This window comes from Mus musculus, chromosome 14 (genome assembly GCF_000001635.26).
Source record: "Mus musculus strain C57BL/6J chromosome 14, GRCm38.p6 C57BL/6J".
Classification (NCBI taxonomy): Eukaryota; Metazoa; Chordata; class Mammalia; order Rodentia; family Muridae; genus Mus; species Mus musculus.
Window position 1 is genome coordinate 44,962,513 of NC_000080.6, and position 20,472 is coordinate 44,982,984.

The following is a 20,472-nucleotide window of genomic DNA, read 5'->3' on the forward strand; positions in this document are numbered from 1 at the left end:
GTAAGAGTAATACATTCCAGTAAGGCTGGCAGGGCATCAGGATGCCTGTCTCGCTGAGCAGGGCAATATAGATTCTAATTCCCTCTTTTGCTTCTAGAATCATTGGTATTTTTTAATCTGGACAAGGGCAGCAGAACTGGTTAGTTGAACAATTATAGCAATGTGGTTTAGGACCAGTCCTGGAATGTTACTTACTTCTTCCTTTCTTCCTTTCTTTCCTTCCTTCTTCCTTTCTTTCCTTCTTTCTTTCTTTCCGTCTTTCTTTCTTTCTTTCTTCCTTCCTTCCTTCCTTCCTTCCTTCCTTCCTTCTTTCTTTCTTTCTTTCTTTTCTTTTTTCTTTTTTTTTTTTTTTTTTTTGGTTTTTCGAGACAGGGTTTCTCTGTGTAGCCCTGGCTGTCCTGGAACTCACTCTGTAGACCAGGCTGGCCTCAAACTCAGAAATCCACCTGCCTCTGCCTCCCAAGTGCTGGGATTAGGCGTGTGGCACCACTGCCCGGCAGAATGTTATTTTCTACCCATACCCAGGGGATTCTTTACTGCAAATCTCCGAAATAATCCAAGTGTATCTTCCCATTGGAAGCAGAACTTTCTGCTAAATGATATTCTTTTGACAAATGACAAAACATCTTTTGTTGGTATCTGGAAGTCTAACTGTCCCTCATTACAGAGAAGATGATCGTAGCTTTCAGTTTAAGCAAGAGGTCTCATGTTGGGGCCATCAGACATGACCAATAACAGATGGGTTATTGTCCCCTTCTCCAGGTCCATGAAATGTTTGGTGGCCCAGGGGTAGTAAGGCAGTTTTCCTGTTACCCTTTGTACTGCAATCTCTCTTTTTTTTAAATACCCATACAGTTTTGTTAAACTGTTAACAAAAAGCTCACAAACTTAATTCCAATTGATTTAACAGCAAACATTTGGTGATACAGCGTAATTGTACCCATTAAAAGTCTGTTACACAAAAATTATTTTTGATCAAGCGAATGTCCACCAGATTACATTGTATATATCAAATGACTTAAAATAAATTTGGGCCGAATCTAGAAATCATAATTATGTGAGGGGAAAAAAAAACACACCTTAGAAGTATAGACGTGCTCATCTGTGATAAGCACACCTGTCTCCAAGAGTACATTTAAGAGAAGATATTCCCAGGCACTTTAGTAACTGAGCCAAATTTTCATGATTTTAGACCATTTCAAACACAGGAGTTTTAAGAGGAAATGATAATTTTAACACAGAGAGGATTTTTTTGTTTTGTTGTTTGTTTGCTTGCTTGCTTCTATCTTGAAAGGATCATGTGACCTTGTTCATTCTCCTTCAGCAACTTTTTCACTTGAATTTTTAGTTTTTCTTTTTTCTGTTTTCTTTTTTTTTTCCAGGCTACTTACTCTTAGACCTCGTTGTCTGCATTTTTTCCCCATCTCTGTGAAAATTCTTGATGAAAGATTCTGTAGTTACTATATGCATTTCTCACTTCCTAATGCATTTTAAGCAGTCCCTGCCATAGTTTATTCATGCTGACCATGGACATATGCACAGCCAGTGATGGGCAGGCTTACCCTGGTGTGGCTATTTTCTTGCATTTGGCCCTCAGTCAGCAATGCCACTGGGATAAAGACCACCATTTACCTCTGGTGGTCCTCTCTTTTGTCTGTGCTTTATTCTCTGCTTCCACCCATTTTCGAGGAGGCTATCTGTCGAGATTGTGCTCACTTCCATTTTACCCTACACTCTGTAGCCCGAGTTATTTCACCATGATGATTCAATCTTCATACCAAATTCCTCTTTCAAGTTCTAAGCAGATTAGAACACAGTAAACAGGTTCACATGAAGATACAGTGGGCTTCTCGGAACTGTCTACTCCCAGAGACTCTTTTTCCTCTCTCTCTCTCTCTCTGTCTCTGTCTCTCTGTCTCTGTCTCTGTCTCTGTCTCTCTGTCTCTGTCTCTGTCTCTCTCTCTCTCTCTCTCTCTATATATATATATATATATATATATATGTATGTATATGTATATGTATATATATATTTCTCAAAAAACAGAATCCCTATTCACTAACAGCCTAAACCCATCAAAGGATAGGCAGTGCACAAAGAAGGCGCTTTCATGTCTTTCTAATCATATATAGCAAGTTGAACATATACTGACTTTCGTTCCTTTATGCCACCCATACTGAACTTCTGTTTTCTACTTTTCCTGATGCAAGTATGGGGTAAAAAACAAAAATAAAAATCACAGACTTGAAGTCACATACTACTTTCATCCATAACCCAAGCACTTTTTCGGCACTTGGATATTTTCTTTATTTATATTTCAAATGTTTTTCCCTTTCCAGGTCTCCCCTTCGGAACCCCCCATCCCATGCCCCCTCCCTTGCCTCTATGAGGGTGCTCCCCCACCCACCCACTCCAATCCTCCTGCCATGGCATTCCCCTACACTGGGGCATCAAACACCCTCAGGCCCGAGGGTCTCTCCTCCCCCTGATGTCCAACAAGGCCATCTTCTGCCACATATGTGGCCAACGTCATGGGCCACTCCATGTGTATCTTTGGTTGGTGGTCCAGTCCCCAGGAGCTCCAGGGGGTCTTGCCTGTTGATATTGTTGCTCCCTCCATGGGTCTGCAAACCCCCTCAGCTCCTTCAGTCCCTTCTCCAACTCATCCACTGGAACCCCCGAGTTCAGTTGGCTGAGAGCTTCCTCTTCTGTATTTGTCAGGCTCTGGCAGAGCCTCTCAGGAGACAGTCTATAAGCAAGCACTTCCTTGGGTTTAGTGGCTGTATATGGGTTGGATCCACAGGTAGGACAGTCTCTGGATGGCCTTATCTTCAGTCTCTACTCCAATCCTTGTCTCTATATTTCCTCCTGTATTGTGTTCACCCTTCTAAAAAGCACTGAAGCATCCACATTTTGGTCTTCTTTCTCCTTAGACTTCATATGGTCTGTGAATTAAATCTTGGATATTCTGAATTTGGGGGCTAATATCCACTTATCAGTGAGTACATACTATGTTTGTTCCTTTGTGACTGAGTCACCTCACTCCAGATGATATTCTCAAGATCCATCCATTTACCTGCAAATTTCATGAATTCGTTGTTTTTAATGACTGAATAGTACTCCGTTGTGTAAATGAACCACATTTTCTGTATCCATTCCTCAGTTGAGGGACATCTGGATTGTTTCCAGGTTCTGGCTATTATAAATAGGGCTTCTATGAACATAGTGGAACATGTGTCCTTATTACATGTTGGAGCAACTTCTGGGTATATGCCCAGGAGTGGTATAGCTGGGTCCTCAAGAAGTACTATGTCCAATTTCCCGAGGAACTGCCAAACTGATTTCCAATCCCACCAGCAATGGAGGAGTGTTCCTCTTTCTCTACATCCTTGCCAGCATCTGCTGTCACCTGAGTTTTTGATCTTAGCCATTCTGCTTGGTGTGAAGTGAAATCTCAGGATCATTTTGATTTGCATTTCCCCATGACTAAGAATGTTGAACATTTCTTTAGGTGCTTCTCAGTCAGCCCTTTGAGTTTCCTCAGTTGAGAATTCTCTGTTTAGCTCTGATACCCATTTTTAAATAGGGCTATTTGGTTTTCTGGAGTCTAACTTCTTGAGTTCTTTGTATATATTGGACATTAGCCCTCTATCAGATGAAGGATTGGTAAAGATCTTTTCAAAATCTGTGGGTTGCCATTTTGTCCTACTGACAGTGTCCTTTGCCTTACAGGAGCTTTGCAATTTTATGAGGTCCCATTTGTCGATTCTTGATCTAAGAGCATAAGCTATTGGTGTTCTATTCAGGAACTTTTCCCCTGTGCCCATGTATTCAAGGCTCTTCCCCACTTTCTCTTCTATTAGATTCAGTGTATCTGGTTTTATATGGAAGTACTTGATTCACTTGGACTTGAGCTTTGTACAAGGAGATAAGAATGGATCAATTTGCATTCTTCTACATGTTGACCTCCAGTTGAACCAGCACCATTTGTTGAAAATGTTGACTTTTTTCCACTGGACGGTTTTAGCTACTTTGTCAAAGATGAAGTGAACGTAGGTGTGTGGGTTCATTTCTGGGTCTTCAATTCTATTCCATTGATCTACTTGGCTGTCATTGTAGCAATGCCATGCAGTTATTATCACAATTGCTCTGTAGTACGGCTTGAGGTCCAGGATGCTGATTCCCCAAAATGTTCTTTTTTGTTGAGAATAGTTTTCACTATCCTGGGTTTTTTATTATTCTAGATGAACTTGAAAATTGCTCTTTCTAACTCTAAGAAGAATTGAGTTGGAATTTTGATGGGGATTGCATTGAATCTGTAGATTGCTTTTGGCAAGATGGCCATTTTTACTATATTACTCCTGCCAATCCACAAGCATAGGAGATCTTTCCATCTTCTGAGGGTTTGTTCTATTTCTTTCTTTGGAGACATGAAGTTCTTGTCATACAGATCGATCTTTCACTTGTTTGGTTAGAGTCACACCAAGCTACTTTATATTGTTTGTGACAATTGTGAAGGGTATCTTTTCCCTAATTTCTTTCTCAGCCTGTTTATCCTTTGAGTAGAGAAAGGCCACTGATTTGTTTGAGTTAATTTTATATCTGGCCACTTTGCTGAAGTTTTTTATCAGCTGTAGGAGTTCTCTGGTGGAGCTTTTGGGGTCACTTAAGTATAATATTATATCATCTACAAATAGTGATGCTTTGACTTCTTCCTTTCCAGTTTGTATCCCTTTGACCTCTGTTTGTTGTCTAATTGCTCTAGCTAGAATGTCAAGTACTATATTGAAAAGGTAGGGAGAGAGAGGACAGTCTTTTCTAGTCCCTGGTTTTAGTGGGATTGCTTCAAGTTTCTCTCCATTTAATTTGATGTTGGCTACTGGTTTGCTGTATATTGCTTTTACTATGTTTAGGTATGGACCTTGAATTCCTGGTATTTCCAATACTTTTAACATGAAGGAATGTTGAATTTTGAAAAATGCTTTTTCAGCATCTAATAAAATGATCATGTGTTTTTTTTCTTTAAGTTTGTTTATGTAGTGGATTACATTAATGGATTTCCATATATTGATCCATCCTTGCATCCCTGGGATGAAGCCTACTTGATCATGGTGAATGATCATTTTTTATGTGCCCTTGGATTTGGTTTGTCTGTATATTATTGTGTATTTTTGCATCAGTGTTTATAAGCAAAACAAGCCTAATGTTCTCTTTCTTTCTTGAGTCAGTGTGCTTTAGGTATCAGGGTGACTGTGGCTTCATAGAATAAGTTTGGCAGTGTTCCTTCTGTTTCTTTTTTGTGGAATAGTTTGAGGAATATTGGTCTTAGCTCTTCTTTGAAAACCTAGTAGAATTCTGTACTAAAACAATCTGACACTAGGCTTTTTGAGTGGAGGGGTGGGAGACTTGTAATGACTGCTTCTATTTCTTTAGGGATTAAGGTGCTGTTTAAATATTTTACCTGATCTTGATTTTACTTCAGGAAGTGGTTATCTGTCTAGAAAATTATCTATTTTGTTAAGATGTTCCAATTTTGTGGAGTACAAGCTTTTGATTCTTTTAATTTCATCAGTGTCCCTTGTTATATCTTACTTTTCATTTCTGATTTTGCTAATTTGGATACTGTTTCTCTGTCTTTGGTTAGTTTTAGTAAAGGTTTTTCTATCTTGTTGATTTTCCCAATGAACCAGATCTTGGTTTTACTGATTCTTTGGATTGTTTTTCTTAGTTTCTCAGTGATTGATTTCAGCCCCAATTTTGATTTTTTTTCCTTCTACTCATCTTTGGTATGCTTGTTTTTTGTTTTATTTTGTTTTTCCTAGAGCTTTGATGTATACTTGTAAATTGTTGGTATGAGAACATTCTAATTTCTTTATGGAGGCACTTAGTGTTATGAACTTTCCTCTTAGCCTAGCTTTTATTGTGTCCCATAAATTTGAGTAAGTTGTGGTTTCTTTTTCATTGATTTCTACAGTTCTTCCATTCCTTTCTTTATTTCTTCCCTGACAGAGAGATCATTGAGTTAAGAGTGGTTTAATTTCCATAAGTGTGTAGGCTTTCCAGTGTCTCTGTTATTGATGAACTCCAGCTATGGTCTGATAAGGTACAAGTCATTATTTCAGTCTTCTTGTATGTGCAGAGGTTTGGCTTTGTGACTGATTATATGGTCAGTTTGGAGAAGGAGCCATGTGGCTCTAGGAAAAAGATATATTCTTTTTTTGTTTGGGTGAAATATTCTATAGATGTCTATTGGATCCATTTGATTTGCAATGTCTGTTAATTTTGCTATTTTTCTGTTTAATTATTTTTGAATGTCCTGTCATGATGAGAATGGGATGTTGAAGTCTTCCACTATTAATGTGTGGGGTTCCATGGCAATTTAAGCTTTAGCAATGTTTCTTTTACAAATGTGGGTGCCCTTGGGTTTCAGGCATAGACGTTCAGAATTGAGATATCATCTTGGTAGATTTTTCCTTTGATTTGTATGCAGTGTTCTTCCCTAACTCTTTTGATTAATTTTAGTTGAAGTCTATTTTGTTAGATATTAGAATGGTTACTCTAGCTTACTTCTTGGGTCTGTGTGTTTGGAATTTTTTTCTAGCCATTTACTCTGAGGTAATGTCTATCTCTATTGCTGATGTGTGTTTTTGTATGCAGCAGAATGATAGATTCTCTTTTCACATCCATTCGGTTAGCCTGTATCTTTATATTGGAGAAATGAGACCATTGATATTGAGAGACATAAATGACCAGTAATTGATATTTTCTGATATTTTTTATGTTGGTGGTGTTAGTGTGTGTGTGTGTGTGTGTGTGTGTGTGTGTGTGTGTGTTTGCGCGCGTGTGCACGCACGCGCGCGCACTTCTCTTAGTTTTGCTGGTATGTAATTACTTATTTCCTGTGTTTTTTTGGATGTAGATATCCTCCTTCAGTTGACATTTTCTTTCTAGTATTTTCTGTAGGGCTACATTTGTGATATTGAGATGTTCGAATTTGAATTTGTTTTCAAATATCTAACTTTCTCCATCTATGGGGATTGAGAGTTTTGCTGGGTATAGTAGTCTAGGTTGACATTTGTAGTTTTTTAGAGGTTGCAAAATATCTATCCAGGCCTTTTCAGATTTTAGAATCTCTGTTGAGAAGTCAGGTATAATTTTGATAGGTCTGCTTTTGTATGTTACCTACCCTTTTCCCCTAGCTGCTTTTAATATTCCTTCTTTGTTCTATAGATTTTGTGTTTTGATTATTATGTGGCAGGAGGATTTTCTTTTCTGGTCCAGTCTCTTGGTGTTCTATAAGCTTATTGTATGTTTATAGGCATCTCTTTCTTTAAGTTGGGAAAGTTTTTTTCTATGATTTTGTTGAGAATATTTTCTGGACTTTGGAGCTTGATTCTTTGAATCTTTGATTCTTCCCTTCTTCCATTCCTATTATTCTTAAGTTAGGTCTTTTCATGATATCCCAGATTTCCTGGATGTTTTGTGTCAGGAATTTTTTAGATTTAACATTTTCTTTGACTGATGTATGAATTTCTTCTATTATATCTTCTATACCTGACATTCTCTCCCATCTCATGTTACCAATGTTTGCACCTTTTGTTCCTATTCTCTTCCTTGGATTTTCCATCTCCAGGATTCCCTCAGTTTGTGTTTTCTTTGTTGCTTCTATTTCCACTTTCATCTCTTGCACATTTTTTATCTAGTTCCTTCACCTGTTTAATTGTATGTTCCTGAATATATTTAAGGGATTTATTCATTTCCTCTTTAAAGGCTTCTATCGTCTTTATTAGATTGGATTTAAGATCATTATCTTATGCTTGTGTTGGGATATCCAGGGCTTTTTGTAGGAGGGTAGCTGTGCTCTCAAGGTGTCATATTGCCCTGGCTTTTGTTGGTTGTGTTCTTTCAAGGACCTTCTGCCATCTAGATGGCTTTAGTCCCTGGATGTTCCTGTTGTAGTAGGTACTGAGAGGAGAATTAACGTTAATGGCCCTGGTGTGGCAAGCCTCTCAGGAGTATTCTTGCATTGTATGGTTCTGGATCTGCAAGTCTGTAAGATTTGTCTGCCTGTATGTATGGTCCAGGAGCTGCAGATCCAGAAAAGATGGGCAGAGACTTTGCAGGAGAATGAAGGTCCACCTGGGCTAGCAGACTGCTCAGAGCAGCTTGGCATGTCCAAAGGACTCAGCTAGCAGGGGAGATTGGTGGGGGAAAGGAGGCTTATCTGTATGGTTCATCAACGGGTTTGATGAAGGAGGGAAGAGAGGTGGCAGGAGAATAGAGGTCCTCCTGGGATAGCAGGCTTCTCAAGGCAGCTTGGCTTGCTACAGAGCACTCAGCCAGCAGGGAAGACGGTTGGGGAAAGGGAAGTTTCTCTGTGTGGTTCAGGATCCACAGATCCTATGATGAAAGTAGGTAGCGAGGTAGTAGGAGAATAGAGCAAATTTAGAATATTTTTATGTTTTAATTATATGCAGGTGCACGCACACACACACACACACACACACACACGTGTATGACATTTGCAGATGCCAAAAGAGGTCATTGGAACTCTTAAACCTGAAGTTACTGGCAGATGTGAGCCATCTCATATAGGCGCTGGAACTGAACTCAGGTCCTCTGAAAGAGCAGTAAATACTCTAGCCACTGAGCCATCTCTCTAGCTTCCATGTGGATGTTCTTAATGTAAGTTGAGCCAACTGAAATTTTCCAATTGTAGAATAATTAATTACTACTGACAACTGCAATGGCTTGGATATACAAATAAATGTACTAGATAGAGAATTCTCTCAGTGCCAGAGTACTTGCCTAGGAATCATGTAGGTCCTCAGTTCAATCCCCAGCCTTAAAAGAAGAAGAAGAGGAAGAAGAAGAAGAAGAAGAAGAAGAAGAAGAAGAAGAAGAAGAAGAAGAGGAGGAGGAGGAGGAGGAGGAGGAAGAGGAGGAGGAGGAGGAAGAGGAGGAGGAAGAGGAGGAGGAGGAGGAAGAGGAGGAGGAAGAGGAGGAGGAGGAGGAAGAGGAAGGAGGAGAAAACACAAAATAAAACCTAGTAGAACTGACATGGTTTCTGGTTGTGTCAAGCAAGAAGACATGTGGTGTCTTACTGAAGCAGACTCATGTGGTATTTTGCTGAGGCTAGGCCTGTGGGAAGACAAGAGATGTTTGGAAAGCATATGACTAGTATGGACAGCTAGCCTTGCAAGGCTTTTTGGGCTCAAGTCCCTACTGATCTCACCTTCTTTGAGAGGCAAGGCAGAGAACTTCTCCTAGTGTCTCAGTTGGTTCTGATCACTCCCGCTGACTCATGCTGATCAGACTCAGGCCTGTCTCTTTCTACTGGATGCTGTCTCCACTGCTGAGTTTGGTGTCCTGACACTACTGACCTTGGCTGCTGGTGTCCTGACAAACAGCGATTGGAATCACCCCAAAGAACTGCTTCCAAACGGCTCTACATCCTCTGTCTTATTTACCATCTTTTCTCCCCTGTCTTTGAATAGAAGAAGGGTCAAAGCATTTGAAAATCCTTATTAAAGTAGGTTTTTAAACATTCTAAGCCTACAGAAGGCAAATAGTTTGGTCTGGGAATATAGATCAGCAGGTAGAGGTGCTTACTGCCAAGCCTGATGTCTGAGTTCTACTCCCAGAATGATCATGATGAAAGGAGAGAACCATTCCAATAAATTAATATATGACTTGCATATGTGTGCCATGGTGACCCTAACCCTAAACACAAAAAGTAAATAAATATATTTTTAATGCAAAAGAATAAAAAGTTTTTATTTAATTATAAAAGACCCATTCCTTTATCAAGCTTTCTTGCATGGTTGGAATTTTGGTTGGAATTACATTTCATCACATTCCTCCGTGAGGAGGAAACTAACAAATATATACTACATCTGTGAAATCTTTGGTTTTAAAATCAATATAAGGTTGTGGTCTGAGCCATATCCTTACAGTAGATATCAGACCTCTTCCTACCTACCCTATCCAGCACACTCTGTACCTGAGTGAGATAAAGATGAGAGAAACATCCTATGCATCTTCACAGGCTACAAGGGAAAAGAATGGTGAAGGCTAAAGGAGAACTTGGAAGATTAAAGGGCCACCTTCTGGTTGAGAAAATAATACACAAGTTAATTATCAAGTGTTTATAATATACCAGAACCTGTTCTTGAAGCTTTCTTCACACCACCTCATTCTGACTTCCTGAGAATCCTGGAAACCAGGCACAATGACCTTCCTGTAAAACTAGGAAAACCACATCTTCCCTAAAAGCCATGTGTCTGAAGAGAGGACTCTAACCTGGATGCTTAGACCTTTAGCCACCATCTCAGTGAGGCTCCTAAAAGGGATAATATTTGAAGCTGATCTGAAGGACGGTGCTTTTTGTCTGTTTAACCCATTTCCAGGTTTGTAAAAGGAAGGCAATGACTGTCTTCACACACAGCCTTTTGTAAGAACAGGGAACCCTTAAAAGACATAGAACCATGCCAAGGAAGTAGAGGGTCTAAGTAGTCACTAGTCAGTATTATTACTATTGGCATTATGAAGCAGGAATAAAGAGAGACATATATCAGTATCAGATGAGTGTGATGTAAAACAACTTCCTCATGCTCTGAAATGATGCACAGAAGGGAGTCAGAGGCTAAGAAGATTGGTTCTAGGAACGTGCATCTTTTCTGAGACATGTTCCTGGGTGGCCTTCAGTGCTCTTAACCACAACTATTCCACTAATATTGGATTTCTGAAGTTTGGGTTCCATTAGAGTTAATTTGTTTCATTGTGGATTTAGGATCTAGTAGGCAGGGGAAGTCTAATGCCATAAGAAAAAGCATCCAGCCTCAGATGGTGGTCTGGAGTTGTGCCAATCTAGGTAGCAGTGTGACCTGAAGGTCAGCAGGGAGAGTCATGATTTGAGGCACTTCACAGAGCTCTGAGGAAACTGCAGGGACCCAGGTGACATCAAGGCATAGAAGGAGGCTGGGCACAGGTAAGTAGACATCTATATTTGGGTACCTCCTACTCCCATTTTACATAGAATCTACCTTAGTAAAAGGATCAGTTTATGTGAGATGGCCAGGACGTTCATCTGGTCACCTCATGAATTTTAATGATCATATTTCCTATCTTTTTACTTCTATTCAAAACCCCATTCCACTGGTGTGTCCATACATATGGTAGTCACTGCTAAGTAAACTAATAACAGTGGGCATAAGGTAGGCAGGACTGAATAAAGTATGCATGTAAGGACACTAGCTAAAGATTTTGTGTGGGGAAGCCTGGGGTCTTTGTAGTCTCATAAAGTCCTGGAAACCTGAGAATGCAGAACAGCCCTGAGGGAGGCAGTCAGATGGGCCTCCCGATGTCTCTCAGGCTCCTCTTTTCAGGCTTCTCATCCACACCCATCAGCCATAGGGTGAGAATTCCAGGCTAAGACAAATAAAATGATGGAATTCCTTCCTTCTGTCAGCCTTCTTTATCTTTATCTGTGTGACGATTTTTCCTCCCCAACAGTATCGTGCGTACTATGGAGCCTTTAAACTTGAGAACAGAGCTAAAGGAGACTCAGAAGACCTCCAAGCCTTGCGTTTCCTGTCTGTGATTTCCATAGTGGACCCCTGGATCTTCATCATCTTCAGGACTTCAGTATTCCGGATGTTATTTCACAAGGTTTTCACAAGATCTCTGATCTACAGAAACTGGAGCAGCCATTCCCGGCAAAGTAACGTGGAATCCACTTTGTGAGGGCTTTGCGTGTTCTGATAAGCTGAAAATACAGCACACATTCAAAGAACCTTGGTTGGGAAAGCCTTACAATTTAAATCCTTAACAAAATCTCCCATGAGGAACTGATAAGATGTCTCAGCACTTAAGAGCACGTACTTTTTCTTCCAGACGGCCTGGGTTTGATTCCCAGCACCCACATCATGGCTTATCAGATGGTACAAAGAGATACCACTTTTAACTCCAGTTCCAAAGGGATCTGACACCTCTAGCCTTGATGTGCCCCTGGACTCCTGTGCATATAACCACACACACACATGCACGCACACACACACACACACACACACACACACTTAAAACTAATAAAAGTAAATTTAAAATGTTTCCCACAGTTAAGTCATCTCTTTTCAAAGGTATCTGATTTAACTATATTTTCTCACTCTGTATCTATAAACTGTTTTGGTCCTTTTAAAAAGTCTGTGTTCTTAACAGCAACTAAGATTTGTATATTGTAAACAAAGTTGATGGTGTTATGGCAATGATCTTAATCATCCCAACATTTGTACTGGATGGTCTTAAATTTTAAAGCAGTCTTAAAAACTATGAGTTTTTATGAAAATATAGTACTGCTTCACTATTTGGGTATTCTTGAACAAGCCAAGCAATGGCTCACACATTTTTTTTTCCAATAAAACCTCTTATTTTGTATTATTTTTGCTCTCCCTCTGTCTCTCTGTCCCTCTGTCCCTCTGTCTATCTCTCTGTCTCTCTGTCTCTCTCTGTCTCTGTCTCTCTGTCTCTGTCTGTCTGTCTGTCTCTCTCTCTCTCTCTCTCTCTCTCTCTCTCTCTCTGTCAAATGACCTAAGAATAATCTGAACTATTTGCTAAACACATGAAACTCAAGAAGAATGAAGACTGAAGTGTGGACACTATGCCCCTCCTTAGAATTGGGAACAAAACACCCATGGAAGGAGCTACAGAGACAAAGTTTGGAGCTGAGATGAAAGGATGGACCATCTAGAGACTGCCATATCCAGGGATCCACCCCATAATCAGCTTCCAGACGATGACACCATTGTATACACTAGCAAGATTTTATCGAAAGGACCCAGATGTAGCTGTCTCTTGTGAGACTATGCCGGGGCCTAGCAAACACAGAAGTGGATGCTCACAGTCAGCTATTGGATAGATCACAGGACTCCCAATGGAGGAGCTAGAGAAAGTACCCAAGGAGCTAAAGGGATCTGCAACCCTATAGGTGGAACAACATTATGAACTAACCAGTACCCCGGAGCTCTTGTCTCTAGCTGCATATGTATCAAAAGATGGCCTAGTCGGCCATCACTGGAAAGAGAGGCCCATTGGACACGAAAACTGTATATGCCCCAGTACAGGGGGACACCAGGGCCAAAAAAATGGGAATGGGTGGGTAGGGAAGTGGGGGGGGGAGGGTATGGGGAACTTTTGGGATAGCATTGGAAATGTAATTGAGGAAAATATGTAATAAAAATATTAATAAAAAAAGAAAGTAGAAAAAAAAGAATAATCTGAACTATAGATACATTTCAGAGACCAGGTCAGGCATTTGGAGAGACCATTTCAAGAGCTCACTGCCACAGTTGAAGATCTGCAACTCCCACGTAGTTAAATGAGGTAAGATGTAACTAGGATTAAAAACCCAAAACTGGAAAAAGGAAACTGATCTTTTGAAGTCTGGTCTCTTGAAGATGAAGGCAGGAAAGTCAATGGGAATCATTAATTTTCATGTTGACTCCAAGATTTTCAATTCAGGAAACCTTCATTTTCACATTGATGAACTCTTTAAAGAACAGGATTTATTTTTCTTGGGGAAACCCTGGTGTATGACTTACCAAAGAGCTGTATTATTTACCAATTTCAGCTGGGTCAACTCACAGGGCATTGAGCACAGTAAGAGGCCCACTCAGGACGTAGTCTCTGTGGAAGGTGATGTCAGTGGCGTTCACACCTGCCTCTTACAGCTTCAGTCTGCTGTTAGTAGAGGGGATGAGATGTTGCATGGGGCTGCAGTGAGCTGGGCTAGCCTAGCCAAAGCAAAGCAGAGCTCAGAAGGACACTGGGAGCACTTTAAGTCCTCACTTAAGAGTTCACACAGGACAGCAACAGCCAAAGACGAAGTGGAGGGCGATGGAGTGGCCCTGCAATGGGAGAGATGGTTCTAGCTGGAGCTCACAGCAAGATCTTTCAGCACTTTTAAAGCAGTAGATGGGGATAGGAGAGAGTTTCCGAGTCCCTGAGCATCCCGACACTCAGATGCTGAGCCAGTCCCAAGGTCTGCAGCAGGCAGTTGCTTCCAAAGACAAGACGTGCTCCCTTCTTTCCTGTTCAGCAGAAAACCCATTTTTGTCAACTCTGGTTTATCAGAAATCTCAGAAATCTCAGAGATGGCATTAACTTTATATAGATAGATAGATAGATAGATAGATAGATAGATAGATATAGAGAGAGAGAGACAGAGAGAGAGAGACAGAGAGAGACAGAGAGACAGACAGACAGACAGACAGACAGAGACAGAGAGACAGAGAGACAGAGACAGAGAGAGACAGAGATCACATCACATGTTATACATTATATAACATAAGCAAATAATATAGTGTGTGTGTGTGTGTGTGTGTAAAGCAAAACTGTAGAAAAGCCAAGTTAGGAACATAGGAAGTATGAATTGAGAGTATGACACAATGAAAAATGGAGTTGGATTTGGTTTAGCTTTGGTTCCTATGTGCTATGTGAACGATACATTTTTTTCTTTTTGTCTGAGGAGGTGCATCTTTTTGTGTCCTACTTCTAGAAGGTATTTGTCTAGATAATTTGATAAAGCACCAAATGAATCAAAAAATACAATTTATAATATTTTGCAGGGGACTTTTTTTTAGATATAAACAATCTTTTTTTTCTATGAGCAAATAATTGCCAGCAATATTTCAATCCCTAGCCATGCAAGTGTGGATTTTCCAAAATAGGGCTTATTTTACCTTAAACAAAGTTTCCTAGACTTATCCAAGAGCTTAGTGCTCCTGTTTGCTTTCCATGAAACGCTGATAAACTGCTCTGATGGTAGCCATGTCCAGTTACAGGAATCCACTGAGCAGGGATCCTCACTGATTGATCATTAGAGGATTAAATCACTGACACAGAGCTCATGCACAGCAATTGGCTAGGTGCGAGTTGCTCTTTGTCCACTGGAGGGAGACAGTGAGCGGTTGTAATGCAAATGGAGCTTCTCAGGAGTACTGTGCTCCTGCAGTGCTAAGATGCTCCCACACCCCACACCCCACACCCCACACCCCACACCCCACACCCACTCCCGCAGAACTACATGCAAGCCTATCTGAAGAACTTCTCAGGGAGCAGGTGTTTCCTTAACACACTGAAAGTGGGTACACAGGACAACTGAAAACTAAAAGGACAGTCAAAGACAGTCCACAGAAGAAGGAACACATGTCATTACAAAATGAAGGGAACCATGCGGCCTAATCAAAGAAATGCAAAGGGTGAATTAAATGATGCAGGGCCAAGCAAAACACTGTGGCTTACAAAACTTAGAGAGGTTACTGAGATGCAAATATTCATGATGCTCTGGCAAGTGTGTCAGTTTCTACATCCTTTCCTGATAGCAGCCTTACTATGTATACACTAAGAGCCTAAAATGATCTAGGGTACTAGTATTGGAATTTAACACACACACACACACACACACACACACACACACACACTCACACAATAAAGACTAAAGAAGCAAAACTTCAAGTGATAAAAGGAGGATGCAAACTACTTGTGGTGTGACTAATAAATATGTACACACACAAAAAAAAAATAACTGGCAAAAATAAATCAAAGAAAGCATGAATCACAGCTTCTCTTGTCCACGGGCATTATCCTGTAATTCTTTACTTTTTCTAAGATTTGAGATACTTATTTCTTTTACGTGAAAGTATATTTGAAAAGGTGTCTAGAACTGAACTGAGAAAGTAAGAGGAAAAGGCACCCAGGGTGAGCTTTGGGTCTGAAGGATCATAATGTACAGAGGCAGGCAGGCAGGCGTGAGGGAGGGCAGCAGGCTTAGCAGCTTCATCTGTCCCAAATGTGGGATACACGACCAAAACCTCACAGAGAAGGGGCTAAAAGAGTGGCAGTTTTCACACCTTGAAGTAGAGGGTGGGTCAGCAATAGGAGCCAGAGTTCTGGGAGGTCCTGTCTGCTGGTAACTGGAGGCTTTGAAATGGGGGCAGTCTGGTGGCTGGAGCTGGGGGCTCACACTGGAATGTGGACTGTGAACGGGGCAGGCAGGGGCACCGGAAAGCTTGAGGACAATGTGCCATGCCTGATACAGTGCTACAGTCTTTGTGCTGGACAAGCTAAGGATGTAGTGAATCAATAAAGAACCTGGCCCTGGATGTTCTTGCTATGGAGCCCACCAAATCAGAGACAAAGATATTTTATAATTTCTGTACTTGAAAGGGGACACAGAGGCTCTGTATGTGCAGTCCCAGAGAGGACTAGTTGTAAGACTCCACTCAAAGATAAAAATGAATCAAAGGTTCTATTTTTTTTTAATGTGAACAAAAACTAATGTTAGGCACAGAAGAATTCAAGTAATTTAAGTTTTAATAGTTGAAACTCACGATGTGGCTATAAGATAAACCCAGGAGTAAATTCATCACAGCATGGTGTTTTTTGAACAAGCAACGTGGCCATCAGAATACAAAAGGAAAATCAGAGACTCGTGGTAAATCAAAATATTACAACCATCACACATGTCAGGAAGATGCAGGAAAGATGAAACTAGATTCAGGTGGCAGGGAAAGAGAAATACCTGTTCAGTGGCTTAGGACTCATGGGATCTATCGTATGACTCATGGGATCCACCAGGTGACTCATGGGATCCACCAGGTGACAGGAATCTGTGTCCTTTCAGTTCCATGGCAGTTGACCACTTTCTGTCTCTGAGTTTCTGTGTTCCAGTAAACTCTTAGGAAAAGGGAAAGCACTATAAAAAGAGCGTTTGTCTTTTCCCTCTACATTCCCAGTGTTCCTGGACAATAGGGTATGGCTCCTGACTGAGATTCCCACGGATTTTAAAGAGGTTAAGTAAAAGCTAACTGTCTTTGTTACTTTTCTGTTGCTGTGATTAAACAAACTTACAAAAGCAGCATTTAAGGGAGAGAAGCTTACTTTGTTTTATAGTTGCAAGATACTCCAGAAAGTCAAGACAGCAGGAGCTTGAGAGCTGTTGTACTGACTGCAGGCAGGGAGCAGAGGAAGATGCTGTACTCAGGTCACTTCCTCCCTCTTACCCAGTCCACCTTCCAGTCACCCATAGTGGATGGGTCTTCCCATTTCAATTAGTCAAATCAAAATAGTCCCTCACAGGCATACCCAAAGGCTAATCTAATCTAGTAATACCTTACATAATAGAGCTAATAATCTAATAATCTTCCATGTGTGTGCCTAGAGGTGTGTCTCCTAGATGATTCCAAATGCTGTCAAGTTGATGATCAACAAACACTAACCACAGTGAAATCTATGAAGACAAGTTATTGATTTCATCTCAAGCCTACTTGCCACGTATTCCCAGACCTTCAGAAAAGTAGAACTTCCATAAACACCAAAACCTAAACAACCCCCACACTTACCAGGCAGGCATGCTAGATCAACACTTCTGAAAGTGTGGCCTGGACAAGCAACAGTAGCTTCATTACCTGGAAATGATCAGAAATGCAAATTTTAGCTCTGATGAGTCTAATCTCTGGATGAGACCAATCTCCTCTCACGTGACTGCCTGGAATGGACGGCTTTCTCTTCCCAGAACAGCCTCCAGGTGGAGCAAAGCTAAGTTAGCAGCTAACTGAGGTTGGGTTTTTGCAGTTTCCTCTTTCTGCCTTTCGGAATTGCCTAACTTAGTTAAAAGAATTAACAGGTCCCATCTGTAGTTGACAAGGGAAATATTCCAGTCTTTGAGAAAACCAAGGGCTCAGAAATCAGTCTAGTCTTGACAATCATCACAATGAAGGTTTCTAGTATTTACCATGTCCTAGAAAATCAAAAGACTTGATTTCTGTAGTTGTTTTTATTAGCAGAATACTAAAACTAAGAAGAATAACTAAGCACCATCAAGAAAATGAGAAGCCTATTTTCAGTCAAATTCATAAATTATCTTGATGGTTTCATACTTAGGATGCACTAGGAGCCTAACTGGAAACAGGAGACAAAGTTAAAAGTTGCACAGTCCAGTACACCTGTTACCAAGTGCTGCCATGTTAAGCTGTCCTGGTTACTTTTCTATTGCTGTAATAAGAGAGGTGAGCAAGACAACTTATAGAGCAACATATTTAATTAGGGGCTTAACGTTTCAGAGTTTTAGAGCAAGAACATTGGGTAGAAACTGCTGAAAACTCCCAACTTGATCTGGAAGTAGAAACTACTATTCAAGTCCTTTCTGTATAGTTTTTTTTTTTTCTTGTGGCTGTTCTAGTGAAAAAGGTGTTCAATGCACAGCTTGACACAATCTAGAGACCCTCCTGCCTCTGCCTCCTAGTCCACATTTCTTTCATCTGAAATGGGATTAAAAGCTCAAATTTCAACACATCTACCTATCACTGTGTGCTTTTTGTCTTGAGGATGCTTTGATAATTTAGAGGGCCAACATTGTTTTGAAATAATTTGACTTTGGGTTGTTAAACATTTTTCTGAGCTTATGGATTTTATTTTCTCTCTTTGAGAGTCTTTGGAACCTGGTTTTTACTTTATTCTTCAGGGACCAAGAGTTCAGGGATTAGAGCTATATCAAAGGTGAGGATTCTAATCAGAAATCTCATCCCATAAACTCTGACCTCAAAGGAAAGGCTGAGTCAGAAGTAAGAAAGTGACATGGAAAAAGGCTGTCATCTTAGGGGATATCACAGGCTATGATTTGGTAATTTCACAGGGCAGATTTAGTCCTATGAAGAGAAACTCAAATGTGGGGTGACAGCCCGATGGCAGAGCACTTGCCTAGCATAGACAAACAGAAGGAAAGGAGGGATGAAGAAGGAAGGGCCAAAGATGAGCAGTGCTACAGGCACACAAATGTTAAGAATGCTATTCCTAAGAATTGGAGTTAATCTAGCTGTTCCACCCCGGGAGCAATGCTTGCAGCTGACTGCAGTTCAGAAACTGGAAATGATTGTTCCTGTGTTACTTACTATACAGAGCAGACTTGAACAGTAGCAAAGACAGCAGCTGTGCCCATTTCATAGGTGCTTTAGAGCAGGAAACCTTTAGGAGATATTTCCAACTAAAAATGTTCAAGTGGTACCTCTGAGCTTTAAATTTGTATAGCTAGGTAAAATCAGATTGTTCTTGTTATTTTCCAATGAAGTTTTGAAGGTTTGGAAGTTGTTCCTCTAGAGGGAGCCCAAGCGCTTGAAAACTGAAAGTGAACCTCCCCAGGCATCTTTCCAGGGGTCAAGATTTCAGAGCTGCAGAGGAAAAGCCTTGAAAGATGCTACTGACTCGGAGACTCCTAGGCTCAGCCTCCGCCCATGAAGCAGATAACAGTACACAGAAATCTTCATGATCCTGCTAGCGCTGTGGCAACACACACCTGCACTCCTGAAAAGATCTTCCTAGTACAGGACCAATACCTCTGAGAATTTCTCATGCTCTTCCCACCCCGCTTTAGTCACCTTGATCGTTGCTTGGACCCTTGAAAACAGAAGAAGAAATAAAAACTTCCCAGTAAGCTGCAGCCTTTTGTTTTGCTTCTGGTTCTAAGTAGCTTTGATGGGGTACTGAAACTGGAGAGCCTGGAGGTTGAGGCTGTAAAGTGAGGCACTGTGCTTTCTCATTACAAATCCCAGCACAACACAAAACAGCACAACTCAGAGATCAGACTCTCCTCTTCTTGCAATTGCAAAGGGGAGCGGGATGTGGCTTTAGACAGTCTTCAACTTCACCCATTTTTTGGATTTGATTCTAAGATCCCAAATTCAGCTGCAAACTCTCTTTCCTATAAGCCACTTTTGCATCAAAGCTACTTAGAACCAGAAGCAAAACAAAAAGCTGCAGCTTACTGGGAAGTTTTTATTTCTTCTTCTGTCTTCAAGGGTCCAAGCAACGATCAAGGTGAGTAGAGTGTGGTGGGAAGAGCATGAGAAATTCTCAGAGGTATTGGTCCTGTACTAGGAAGATCTTTTCAGACTCTCCTAGAACTCTCTGGACTCACTGGCAAGAGATTGGTGAGTGTGACTATTCATCCTAGAGTCTAGATGTGGAAATGGCACATCAAACTCTTACTTGGGCATGGCTTACCCAGGAAGCTTGCTTTCCCCAAGCCTGGTGGATGAAATGAATGGATGCTTTTCTAGCTTGCCAGCTGTGGAGTCTTGCCCCAGACAGCTGCTGCACTCTCCTGCCTGCCTGGCGGTGCGGTGCCTCCTCTCCCGTCTGCCTTTCCCACTCAGCCTAGTAGCACCACTGCTGATTGTTATGCTTGGTGTTATCATTGTTCTAGAGATGATGAAGCTGGGACGATGGCTCAGTGGTTGAGAGCATTGGCTGTTCTACCTGAGAACCAAAGTTCAAGTCCAGCATTCACATGGCATTCACAACCCTCTGTAATTCCAGTCCCAGGGAATCTGATACCCTCTGTGACTCTGTAGGGCACCATGTGTATGCATGTGGTATACACACTTACATGCAGACAAAATACCCAAACAAATTATATGCATAAA

General features: G+C 40.9%; 1 long non-coding RNA gene across 1 annotated transcript in view; it reads left to right on the plus strand.

The window, feature by feature from the left end:
• Positions 1-12,446, plus strand: part of Gm16976 (predicted gene, 16976) — a 116,378-nt gene extending 103,932 nt beyond the window's left edge. The window contains exon 3 of the long non-coding RNA NR_167765.1: positions 11,513-12,446. This is a non-coding gene — a long non-coding RNA (predicted gene, 16976). The remainder of the gene's footprint in view (positions 1-11,512) is intronic.
• The last annotated feature ends 8,026 nt before the right edge of the window (positions 12,447-20,472 follow it).